The sequence below is a fragment of the Belonocnema kinseyi genome, chromosome 9, assembly GCF_010883055.1.
Source record: "Belonocnema kinseyi isolate 2016_QV_RU_SX_M_011 chromosome 9, B_treatae_v1, whole genome shotgun sequence".
Classification (NCBI taxonomy): domain Eukaryota; kingdom Metazoa; phylum Arthropoda; class Insecta; order Hymenoptera; family Cynipidae; genus Belonocnema; species Belonocnema kinseyi.
The window spans coordinates 75,264,547-75,278,143 of NC_046665.1; the positions used below are offsets into that span (position 1 = coordinate 75,264,547).

General features: G+C 32.2%; 1 protein-coding gene across 1 annotated transcript in view; it reads left to right on the forward strand.

Annotated features, from left to right (window-relative positions):
• Positions 1 to 1,466: 1,466 nt before the first annotated feature.
• The window catches only part of LOC117180829 (E3 ubiquitin-protein ligase MIB1-like), an 87,001-nt gene continuing 74,870 nt past the window's right edge, over positions 1,467 to 13,597 (forward strand). The window contains exon 1 of the mRNA XM_033373354.1: positions 1,467 to 1,630. The gene's annotated coding sequence lies outside the window, so the exon portion shown is untranslated. The remainder of the gene's footprint in view (positions 1,631 to 13,597) is intronic.

A 13,597-nucleotide genomic window follows, 5' to 3' on the forward strand; every position in this document is an offset into this window, starting at 1 on the left:
GGGATTTAAATATTAATGTTCATCGAAAAAAAAAATTAAGTCAGAGAAAAGTCAGGAAAAGTCAGTGACTGTTGAAAATGAAGTTTTGCGGTCTTCCTGTTTTAATTTGCACATCCCGAATTAGAACCTTTTGATGTTCCAATATGCCATTACTATATTTTTACCCTGACTCTACGACCTTGAAATATAAAAGATATTAAAAAGTCGACTTTTTCGCTATTTCCTTAGTTATATCAATTTTCTCGACTACTTGACCACTAATTTCGCTATTTATGTTGTCGAAAATACATTTTCAATTTATTTTAAGGCCATGGCTACGTGTACCGAAATTTCGGTACAAGCAGGCAGATTTATTCGGTACAAATAAGCGGAGATGGATAAGGAGCTATATTTGTATCAGAATTTCTCTACATATAGCTCGATTTTTTTTGGTTTGCGTAGACACTTCCATATTTTAACAATATTATATGAAGAAGATTGAAATTAAAATAATATTTACGAACTTAAATTACCAGAAAATGTCTGAAAGTGACAAATCGTTTTTTATTTGACGATGAAATAAATTGCGAGTTTCTAAACGTAGACTGAAGAAATTTTGTTTTTAATGAAACTTTGGGGAAGTGTTGTTGAAACGTACAAGAAAGTTTTCATCCCTTATAGAACTACCAATGAAGAACTTTATTTTTTCCGTTAGGCTCTGATGTGCATGTTTCGGGATAGAATCTTGTCATTTAAACAAGTCGAAATACATTTTTTTTAATTGCTTTTTGTAATACTTTTTTCCAGTGTGCTTCATCACCTACGTATAAATTAATTTTTTTATCTCTCAGCTTCAGAGCAATGATAGCCGTAATATGCAAAACCGTTATTTAAGCACAGAAATAAAATTTGATACCGACGAGATAAACTCGAGAAAATAAGCGTTAACCGCAGAGTTGAAGTTGAACAAAGTTCGCAAGACCGGGATGCCATTTGCGTCTCCAAGTAGGCATTCTTTTGAAATGGGCATCGCGTTAAGTAGGCAATCCGGTGTAATATATCGGTGAAGTCCGGAGCAAGGGCGGTGATATTGTCGAGACTCTGAGGGTATGTTGTGGGTGAAAAAGGGGTGGGTGGAGTGGTGTGGTGTAGTGTGGAAAAGGGCGGAGAATAAAGAGGTTCGCAAGACCGTAAGAAGGAAGCTCTTGGCTTTGAGCCATCTAATACTACTCGGTATTCTCTGCTTTTGAGCAGAGAACCAACCCACTCTCATTCGTATTGCCGATTTGACACCGTTCGGCAAGTGGCCTTTTGGCCTGGCTGACCACCAAGAGCGCCTCATCCCTCCTCCGCATTCGAAATTCGAAGCACTCGTAAACGAGAACTGCTTCGACGACAGTTGCTCTCGATGAAATTCACGATTAGTTTCTGAACCTTGTCCAAAATCAAGAAAGTCTTTCGTTAGGACTTGCTGCTCCACAAAATAAACGGAAAGTTCGCTAAAGTTGCGGCTTAAATAAAAAAGTTGGTGTCTTTTAGAACTCGAATTCCAATAGAAACATACTGTGGATACCTAAAAGGGTTCCTTTGGAGAACAATTAAATAGAACAACCTGAAGGCGCATTTACAAACCAACTGCTTGCAAACTGGGGTTGGTGAGTTAGAGATTTACAGAATTTGTCGGAAAAAGCAAAGATATGGCATGTTAATAGGCCTTGATGTATCCACGTTTGCTGTATAACTTGCAAATAATAGATATTAAGGCATTATATCTATTCTACTTGCGTTTATTTTTTGTAGTTTAAGTCTTTTCATGGAATTATGTTCTCAGAGTTCTATTACGTGTTTGCTTTAACGTAAAAGTTGTGTTATTAAGTACACTTCAAGTCCCATATAATAACTGTTTCCGGAGTTGCCTCGCACTGGCCTTGTTACTAAATCGGTACCCTCGAAACGTAAACTGTCAGGGCCACGTAAACAGCTTCCAATTTGAATGCATAATATTGAGCAATATACTCGACTGAGTACACGCGGACTGAGGACCTTTCGAGGCGAGACTCGCAACCGTCTCTCGCCTGCCCTCTAAGAAACTGCGTGGGCCAGCAGTTCTAGGAATTACCAAATCGGACCGACTTCTATGGGAACATGGAGTGTAGATCAAATGTCTAAGTGGGCAAAGTAAAAAATATATTCTTTGGAAGTTTCTATTAAAATTGGTTTCCTTTTAAGGTCCAATTGGAGGTCTTCTTTGGAACATATTCATCGTTTCGGTTTCCTTTTCAGCAAGAGGGCTTCCTTTTTATTGCAGCTCCTTATGAACCAAAAATTGAATCTGATAGAAACTCTAGTTTTTTCTGTGTTGCATTTTTACTTTTTCTGATTATTTTCTAAATCGACAAGAGACAATACCACAAATTTTAAACTCATTTTCCTATTCCCCTCTATCCCCCCGTTTTTAAGAAATTTTCCAAAACGTTCTATAAAATCTGATTTTCATTTTAATTAAAAACGGAAAAATTGATTTGTGTTTTATTATTTGCTGAATGAAAGCAAAAAGCGTTGGATTGAAAAAGATAAACAGTGCCGAGATAGCTTTTTTATGAAGCTGGGATGCCCGTTTTTACTACTTTGAGCGGTAATTACAAATTTATTTCTTAATTTAATTAAAACCTGAGAATTTTTTCTAGATTATTAGTTGCTGAATGGAGGAGAAAAAAGTTGTATTACGAACAATTCACCGCTTTTGAGTAAATAGAGGGGAAAGTTTGTAAGGAAATCAGGGTTTTTGGCCATTTTTGAAAGAACATAGGACGGTTGAAATGTGAGCTACTTTGTTAAAAATTCATTTTTGTTCTGAAAATTCGTTCTTATTTTGGTTGAGAATTAGTTTTTTTCAAACTGAAAGTATAACGATTCTTATTTTGGTTAAAAATTGATATTTTTTAGTGGAAAATTAATTTTTTTGGGTTAGAAATTCAACTATTTGGTTAAAAATTAAGGTTTTTTTAAAATTCAAATTCTCTTGTTACAAATTAAACTGCTCTGTACAAAATTCGTTTATTTGGTTTGAAATTTTAACTGGTTGATATCAATTGAACTCTTTACTTCAAATTCAAATTCAATATTTTTGTTAAAAATTCTTCATTTGGGCTTGAAAATACAACTATTTGGAGTTTTTTTCTTCTTCTTGACTGAAAAATCTTTCTTGATTTAAGCTCCAACTCTTTTCTTTAAAATTCGTCTTTTGGATTTAAACTTTGATCTTTTAAGGTTGAGAATTCAACTATCAGTTAAAAAATTTAACTTTTTGATGTAAAATTCGTTTTCCTTCGTTGGAAGTAAACTTCTTTTATTGTAAATTCGTCTTTTCGGGTTTAAAAATACAATATTTTAGAAAGAAATCAACTCTATAGCTTGCAAACTCAACTCTTTCGTTGAAAATTGGTCTTGTTGGTTTGAAAATTCACTTCTTTTAGTAAAAAATTAATCTTTTTTGGTTTTAATTTCAACTATTTTGTGAAAAATACAAAGTAGTTCAACTTAAATTCTTGGGAATACGGTAACTCAATGATTTATTTTTAAATGATTTATTCGCCTATTATGCCCCTATTTTCGTGAAAAATCGCCCTATTTCTCTTGTTTTAAAAACATTTTCTCATGTCTAAGCATCTTTCACTGCGATATGGAGAGTAAACAATTTAAGCTCCTCTATTGTTAGACCTATTATGCATGGGATGAGTAGAGAGAGGCAAGAGTTATGATTGCCCGAGTGAAAATGCTTCGACTTTAGTTCGACTTGGTTATGTCTTGAGGTTGTCTCCAAGACATCGATGTCTGACTGTGTCTCAAGACTGAGTCGAGACATAGGCCTTCGTCTTACTGTTATGGCCGCGACAGGTAAAACGACGTTTACTTGACTCAAGACGAACCTTGTCTTGGCTGAGATTGAAAATTGAAAATTGAAAATTCAGAATTTTCTACAAAACAATGAAAATGGTAACTTTCTAGAAGGATCTCCTAAGTCTGTTAGAAATACGTAAAAACAAACAACAATTTCGGTATCATCGTCAAACAAGTATAATGCAAATAACAATCCGTAAATAAGTCATACAAATTCGACTCAAGAGATAAATTTAAGTCTTCAAGGCATAAAAACTTGCCTTCAAGACATAAATTGAAGTCTGGCTCCGTCTCAAAACTGAGACATGCTCAAGTCGACCTTTTCGACTTCAATATATCTTGATTGGGGGCAATTCAAGTCGAACTCAGAGTTCTGCACTAATTGATCACAAGCTTGATGTGTAATTTTCGAAATTGATATGAAGGATAAAGCTAGTATCAGCGTTAAATGCCTTGTGTCACCTAAAATTTTAGTTTAACTTAACATTTATCGAAGATGTTTACACATAAATCTCTCTTGGGTCGTAGATGAGGAGGCACGTACTGAATAATAATGCAAAATGTTTCCATTGCTCAGCATGTTTTCGCCGACTCCGTTTTAAAATACGATTTTCAAGCTAGTCTCAATATCAGAGAGAATTTTATACATTCAGTGCCAGTCCTTGCCAGTTCGTTTAGGGTAAACATTTTTTGGGTTGGATAGGTCACTGATTTTTCTATTTTAAGAAGGTATAAAAAGTGGAAACGTCATTGGCGGTGATGAAAAGAGTGCATTGGGAGGGGGAGGTTACGATTCAATAAGCCCGGCAAAGTGTAGATTTTTCTGATTAGTCGGCAAAGTTGGACGGGTTGCCGCGCGTGATCGCCGTTCCGAATCAGGCTTTTGATTGGCAGGCCTTTGTCTTATTTTCTTAAAGTCAAGGAAGCTCCTTGGGAAACACCCTGGTTTTTCCAACCCTCCAAGCCTGTCTGCTCGACCATTCACGTCATGCCTCAACAAATGCACTCGACACCTTCCCGCACTCGACACCTTCCCTAGCATGGAGTTTCAATCGGTGCCGTTCAATCGAGGTTGGCCACTCCGTGAACTTCTTAATACCTACAGGACACAATTATATAGCGTCTCATGTGATTCCCCTTTTTTAACCCTCTCTTTTTTAAATCTTTTTCTAACGTTTCCAATTCCAAATTTGGCTCCTTTCTCTTAGCTCAAGGTGTGTCAAGAATAAATATCCAAGTCCGTCGACTAATCTTCGATTTTTTAACTGAAAAATTAAGGGTGTCTCACGAATCGGAAAATCCCTGAATTTTCTGAGATTTTTGTACATCTTGAAAAATATTAGAGTTCATAAACAGATCCCGAAAATTGCACAGAAAAATCTGCGGGGATAAACGTTGCATGTAATGCGCGAATTGGGGTAACAGCCAGCAGGGTAACTGCGTTTGACGTAAACTCACCGTTGTGACTCAAAGATTTTTCCGGCTTCGAGTCACCACTGTAAGTTTCTTACCCTCAGTTTTTTCTGTTGCTGTAGACATAGATTTGAATCAGAATTTTGTTCTGCGTAAAATTATTATGATTACACCAAGAACTAATTGTACATTTCAATAGTAAATTCATGTGACCAGTTTAATGTCGTCCATTTATTATCAGCCAATCAGAAGTTGGGAAATATTTCCAATTAACTAACAAAAACATAATGCAGGCAATACTTTGTCTATTAATGCCAGCATAAAAGTCCGGCTCATAAATATTTTTTGTGCTTTTTTTCTGCATTATTTTTACAACTATTTATTTTGTTTTTAGTCAATTTTCCTGCTTATTGTTATTTAAATGCTCCATCATTTATACGTATAAAATGGAAGGCTGTATATTATAAACAATCTTAAATTAAAGGCCATACAAACTTTAAAAAATTTAAATTTAAACTTTTATAGATTGAAGAGTTGAAAAGATTATCCGAATAAAAGATTATTAGTGTTTCAAGTTCAAGGGATTCCCAAATATTGGAGTCTATTTTAAAATATTCCAAGGAATTTTCAGATGCTTTCAATATTTTAATACTGTTCCAAAGGATTGCAAATATTTTATGGTAGTTTAAAAGATTTCAAGACGTTTTCAAGAGCGTTAGAAAGTTTCAAGGGATTTAAAAAGATTGCAAATGTTTAGAAATATTTTAAGAAACTTTGAACGATTCTAAAGAATCTTTTATTGATTCCAATAATATAAGAGATGTCAAAGAATTTTTAATAAATAAGGGTTTTTTTATATGTTTCGAGGCATTTTCAAGAGCAAACAAAAATAAATAGTTTTTCTTGGATTTTAATTGTTTTAAACTTGAAAAAAATTGATAAATAGAGCGATTTTACTGGAGACATAAGGCTTCGAGACATCTTAAAGAATTCTAAGGGTTTTTGCAATATTTCGGAGGATTTCAATGATTTTAAGGGATTTTAAAATCTTTCATGTTATTTCCATAAATCCAGTTCTGTTTTAGAAATAAATTAAATTTAAATAAATCCAGTTCCATTTAAATCCAGGACTGAAATCAGTTTAGTTAAAAAATTTTTTTTTTAATTCAGTTGATTTATTTTTAACTTAAGTTAAACTGTTTTAACGTCGTAAGCATTTATCTGAAATTCGTTCAAAATCACCTTGAGTTCTTAAAAATGTCGAATTCTTTCTAATTCTTTTAAATTAAAAAAAGATTTAGTCGCATTATAATTGCCCTGGCGGACCAAAGGAACCGAATGGAGCCTCTACAAAGTACCCGTAAAGACCCCATTGGATCCCCATTCGGTTTCTTTTTTAAAATCTCAAAAAAACCGCAAGGTCAACTTTTAGAGTGTTGAAATTCTGATTCTACGTTAAATTTTCTATTAGAAACTCATGGAGTAATCGCAATATTTTTTTGCAGCGTTAAAAATGTAAAAAAATGTAAAAAAATGTAATTAACTTCTGCTGAAAGTGACTTCAAGTGCATCCATAATAGCTCAAATAGTATGTTGCGCGCGAAGTTTAAAAATAAACTTCTCTCTAACTTGCATCGCAGCGTTGTTGCCTGAGGTTTCCACTGCGTGACGCTAGCATCCAGACAAAAATCCTTAAAGTTACCGACAAGTTGCAAGACAAAGTATTGCGAATACGGGTGCTTTGTATAGGCTCTCTTCGGTTCATGCGGTCCGCCAGGGTGGTCATTAGGTGTAATGATAATGGTTAGGGAAAATAAAAAACTGGTCAAGACAAAAACGGGAGAAAATCAGGCACTGTTAAAAATGTATTTTTTTGGCTACCATGCTAATTTAATGTAAATCCATAAGAAAAGTGTATCTTTTTGGACCTTTTTAAGTTTTGTTTTTATGCAGTTTATTCAGTTTTAGTTTGCGGTTTAAAGTACAGAAAATTTCATTTATATTTGAAAATTAAAATTTCAACGAAGGAAACAAGATTGAGGTGTCAATTCTGGAAATGTACTTTTTAGTGTTAGATATGTAGCGTGACACAGATATATCGAATTTAACTTCAAATAGCCTCTTGACTGCTCTCTCTTGACTACTTCAAGAACCACTAACTCCAACGATGCAGATCTCTATCTGAGTCTACACAGTCGTTCATACAGAATTGGCACATATGAAATGCATGTAATCTATGTCACCCTTCTTATAAACCTTTTATCATTGTTTTCTTTTATGTGAAGAGTGCATAACTCACTCAACAAATAAAATAATCAATTAGGATAATAGAATGAATTAAATACATTTAATAATGATTGCACAAATCTCTGCCAATGTAAATTTCTTATAAATTTCATTTTGAAAGGCCGAATTTCCATTTTTTAAATTTTTATACTATTTTGTTCTTACTCTGATTATTTTAAATAGAAACAATTAAGAAAATATTGTACTTGATTTTCATTAATATATGTATGGATATGAAAAAATATTCGATCAGTTTGACTGATTATTAATTTTTTATTTTTTTGTTTGTTTCAGGTAAGCTTTTACGGTGGATTTAATTAATCACTTCTAAAATTGGTATGAAAGTATAATTATAATATTTAACTGATTTTTATAAAATGTACGGTAAAGGGATTTTCTTAATTCTAAAAAAGATACCGAGATCATGATAATTCGGTATTTTATGTAAGAGAAGTGAAAAATTTGTTCACAAAAACAAGAATTCGTCAAATTTATACAATTTTTCAGTTTCAAGTAACTTAAGTTCGCAAAGTTTATTGACGAAAATATAAATTCATTTTTTAACTTACTGAAATAAACTGTTCAGCATCAAAATAAAGTAATACATTATTTTATAAATGGCAATCGCGCTTTGCACCATTATTATTATATTATTATTAATTATCATTAATAATGAAGGTAATTGGTATTCAAATCACTTTGGAAACTGAATATTCCCGATTTTTCCGATATGATATTCCTTCAAATAAATCAATTAGATTTAATTTGTTTAGATTTAAATAGAATTAGAATGAAAAGAACATTTGTATTTTGTACGAAATTCATGAATTCAACGAAAAATAGTTGCATTCAATTTTTTTTTTATTTTTACAGCATGAGAAAAATATCTTCATATTTCAGAATTTCGTCGTAAGAATTCAGCAATTTCACAGTATTTCAAAGAATATTTCAAATAAGTTATTTCCAAGGGGTCATTCACTCTCCTATCAAGGGGTTTTATCGTTTGAAATCGGTATGAAATCAAATGTAACAAGCATAATACTTTGTGACATGATCTGAAATCAGCAGTGTCTGAGTGGATCTTTTGAAATAAACGAAAATCAAGTGAAATCAGTAAAAATCTCTTAAACTATTCCGAAATCGCCAGCGAATCGCCTCGCATGGCCCTCTACAGTTTATTTGCGTAACGAGTAGGGAGTGTGCGAATACTGTTGACTACTAAAAACTATACATATAAAAAATTGGCTATAATTCGAACTCTTGGCTATAATTCGAACTCTTAAATCTAAAAATGTTTTCATTTGAAGCTATAAAAACTTAAATTCAAATTAAAAAACTCATACAGAAACCATTTTGAATTTTTTATTTTTTAAATTAACGTTTAAAATTTTTTATTAAAACGCTCAGTAATTTACATATAATTTACACATTTTAAGTGAACAATTTTAAATTAAATGCCGTTAAGTTGTGAAATTAAAAAATTTATACTTTTAAAAGTTGAACAGTTTGAAGATTTTAAATTGTTATCGTAGCTATCATATTCAATTGAGGAACAATAAAAAATGAACGATTATAATTTTTTTAACTGAAAAATTTTTATATTAGAATATAAATTAATTTAATTTTAAGTCGTAAGAAATTAACAGTTTTTCAATTGTTATTCACTTACCAAAACCTGTGTTTCTTTTGAAATCTTTTTAAATATTCTTTTAAAACTATTTAATAAAATTAAAAAATTGTATTAAATCTTCCCAGGTATCTTAAGAAAATTGTTGTATTATCTTTAAACCTTTCAAAATTCTTAAAACGCTTACAATTTTCTTAAGCTCTACATTTTGCTTGAACCTTCTTGGAATAAGCTAAAATTTCAAATTATTTCTGAAATTTTTACCAAACTTCTAAATTTTTATGAAAATTAATCAACATTTTTATAAAATTATCTAAAAATCCTTCAAAGTTTAAAAAAAATGCCCTTTGAAACTTATTAAAATGCTCAAAAACCTTCTAAATTTTTTGTTTAAAATCTTCAAAAATTTAATCTAAAAATAAAATTCAAATCCTTTCAAGTTTTAAATTATTTTTCAGTCATCTCAAAACCTTTATATATTTCTTAAACTCACTCGAGTTTTTTAAAATTAATAATTAGTTTATTTTTTATTTCCTCATCAAAAATTTGTTTAACATTCAAAATATTCTCTTAAAATTATTTTTTTCAAAATGAAACATTTTTTGCTATTTTCACAGGAATTTCGAGCAATTTGTTTTTATTATTTTAAAATATTTAAAATCCTTCAATGGAATCAAAAAATTATATTGTAGTCTTCAAAAATTTAAATTCTGTTTTAAATTCTTTGAAATCTTTTTAAGTTTTAAATCAACTTGGAATATTTTTAAAAATTCTAAGTATCTCTTAAACATACGCGAATATTAGAAAATTAATAATTGTATAATTGCTATTTATACATCAAAATTGAACAATTTTACTAACAAAGTAAACAACTTCAAAAAAGAACAATTACATTTGTGACGTTCAAAGTTTAAATTTAATCGTATGAAATTTTAACTATTCAAGGCACTCTATTTCAAACAATTCAGTTTTAAGTTATTTAGTTTTGAATATAAACAGTTAAATACTTCTTTAAATTCAAAAATGGTTCTTTTTCTTAGTTGGAATTTTTTCAATTGAATTGCTTTTAAACTAGGTTTTGTGTTTTGTGTTGTGCTTTAAACTAGGGTGTGTGTGTGCGAAATTTGAGGAATATTTCTGATTACATTTCTGTGATCAATCTGTAATTTTTCCAAATATCATTATGATTATAATGTAATTTTAAAGGTTTAACTTATAAATAATTGAAGTTATTAATTTATTCAACTTTTAAAGTTTTCACTTTGCAAGAACATTGTAAAATGTTGAACAATTCAAATCAAAATTATCCTAATTTAAAACAAAAGCAATATAAAATTTAATTTAAAAACTTAGAATTCATATACGATATTCATTTATTCAAATACAATGCTTTTTGATGAATTATAACGCATAAAATTACCCAAAAGTTTATACAAGCAGTGAAAAAGTGTTTATATACAGTTCTGTCCTAAAAAAATAGTGGCCTGGCAGTGCTTTCATGGAAAATTTGACTTAGAATGGAAACTTAGAAAATAAGCTAGAGATATGGTCTCTAACTTAGGAAATTGAATTCTTGAAAATTACCTTAAACCTACATAAAATATCTTGAAATTTACCGACAAGTGTAAGAAATAGTTCCATAAACGGCCACTGAGTAACGCACAATGTTTTCTCTAACCGTACTGTTTCGATTAGAAATCACAGCCCGAGCGGATGGCTACCACGTTAGTCATATGTTTTTACGACTCACTTTTCAGACGGGCCTGCAGTCTCATAAAATGCTGATTTCAAATAATAGTAGATTATGTATCTAGGCAGTAAAGTTGAACTTTATACGAGGATGCAGAATTTAACGTCCGAGCCGAAGGTGAGGTCAGTAAAACTGCATCCTAGTGTAAAACAAATTTACTGTCGTGGTGCATACGATACTTTATCTGAAATAGACAGAATAAGAGCTCTTTTTCTGGAAAACGGCGATTGATTGTACCGCATACTCACGCGCGTCGGGTGACGTTAGAAATCCAAAATCCACTTCGCAGATAAACTTAGGTTTAAAATAAATTCCTCTCACTCTTTTCTTTCACTTTTCTTTCACTTCTCACTCACTTCTTCCTCCTTGCTGTCACTTTACTTGCCCCTCGTCGCAGTACAATAAAGTGCTATTTTACTGCCGCTCCGCGGGAACATAAAGTGCGCTTGTCATGTCTATTTCATATCAAATATCGTATATCAATCGGAGTTTTACACACGTCTCTTCATGTGGAGCTCAATGTTTGCAGGACGACTTGAAAAACCATGGTCGAGCAGGGTTTTACAACTGGTCAAGCAAACATTGACTCCTCGTAAATACGTGTCTGTAAATACTAGTGAGGTAATATAATATTTCATAACGTGCTGCTGACATAAAATGAGTTCTATATACTGCCTTACATTTAAATTCTTAATAATGTGTACGACAGAAGATTGAAAATCACGGATCTTATCGATGAGAAGAGAAATAGACTTAAAATTATCACAGACACAAAAAAGGACAGTTAAACTTCTTATTAAGGGAAGTTAAAATAAAATCAGAACAGAAGAAGAGAAAAAATACAAAACCACTTCCAAGGAAGCAAAACACTGATTTCAAAACATATATGAAGGAGCGTAAAAGTACAGAGTTTGTCCTTTAAAGAATTATTTGACCGTAATTGACATATAGTCGAAAATACTTATTCGGAGGGTAATGAAAATAAGAGAAGAAAATATATAGAAATTCCAAACTAAGACAGATCGCACAAAAAAAAGTTCCAAAGCAGGAAAAAAGTTTTCTGTGCATTTGTTCACCTGCAAAAAGCATTTGACAAGGTCGATAGAAGTCAACTTTGGGAAGTCTTGTACGAGTACGGAGTCAATAGATGGCTCCTAAAAGCAATAAAAGCAATATACACCAGAGCACCAATATAAGAGTGACTGATTTAGTCATTCCTAGAACTGCTGCCTACGCAATTTCTCAGAGCACAGGCAGTGTCAACAATGCTTCACCACCAGTTTACTACAGACTGTTTACGTTTTCCACAGACTGATATAGTCGATAGGCCAGTGCGAGGCAACACCCGAAACTGCTCTTATATTGGTTCTCTTGTAGATACTGGTACCAAAGCGAGTGTAAGGGTAGATGGAAACTGAGTGGCTGATTCGATATTATGCAAGGTTTTAGACAAAGATGCGTTATGCCTTTGGGTCTATTTATTATATTCATGGACAAGTTTCTAAGAATGGCCCTCTTCGGCGAACAAGGTGTGGATCTCAAAACAGTAAGGGCACACATGGGTTAGCGTTCGGATATTATAAGGTTGTTATGACATAATCAGGCGTAGATTTAATATAGAGTGTTACCCCGGCCAGGGCCCAGGGCTCAAAATTTTAGGGGCGGCAAATTTTTAAATATTACTTTCTTTTATAAAGAAAATGATACAAAAAAAGACGGCATTTTACGAATAGCCAGGGGCAGCGAATTCCTAAATTCGTGCCTGAACATAACACAGCCAGACAAAAAAACAGTGTGCGGATCTGGTAACAATGACTACGTATTCCTATGGATTTTGGGGCACTGAATTCAAATTCGGTATCAAAAATCACCCATCACGTCATGGTTGAGCCATAACCTCAAAAAATGACGAAAAATCATGCACTGAGGCAAATAAATTTCAAAATAATGCCAGTGATGCAAATTTTCACTTCAAAACATGCCGACAACTGTGAAGGATCAACCCTTGCCTGATATCAACTTATTTAACATAACTTTACCCAACTGAAACTGACCTCACCTAACCTGAATTAACAGAAATTTATTAAACTACACGTAAAGCTCTGGAAGCATATTTCCCCAGTAGCAAATGAGTGCTACATCGAATAAGTCCACTCGAGTCTAACCTAGAAATAAATCTAACCTAGCCTAACCTAACCTAACCTCACGAAACACAATTAAACTGATCTTAAACGTAAGCGTAACCCTTTGCATCGTTCCTTCGAAGAAAAAAGGACACGTTATAGCAGGAAGAAAATAGACTGAAGTAGGTCTATAAATCAATTTAATTACGATAAAAAGCAAGATAAAATGTAAACACGAAAGATAGTATAAATATATCCCTTAAGTTTAAGAAAAGCAGAGAGAGAAAAAATTTGAATAAAACTTTTATTCATTTGCATGTTTAAGTTACAGTTCTACATTTTAATTGATACAAACATTGTCAGGTTAATTGAAATAGGGTCAATTCTACTTGTAGTCCTAAGTTTCTTCAAATGAAAAATGTGCGTCTTAATTTTTAACCACCTGTAGTACAATGAAATGAATTTTATTGTGTTACAACGGGAACACTTAAGTTAAGTTGTGTTGCGTTAAGCAAAATT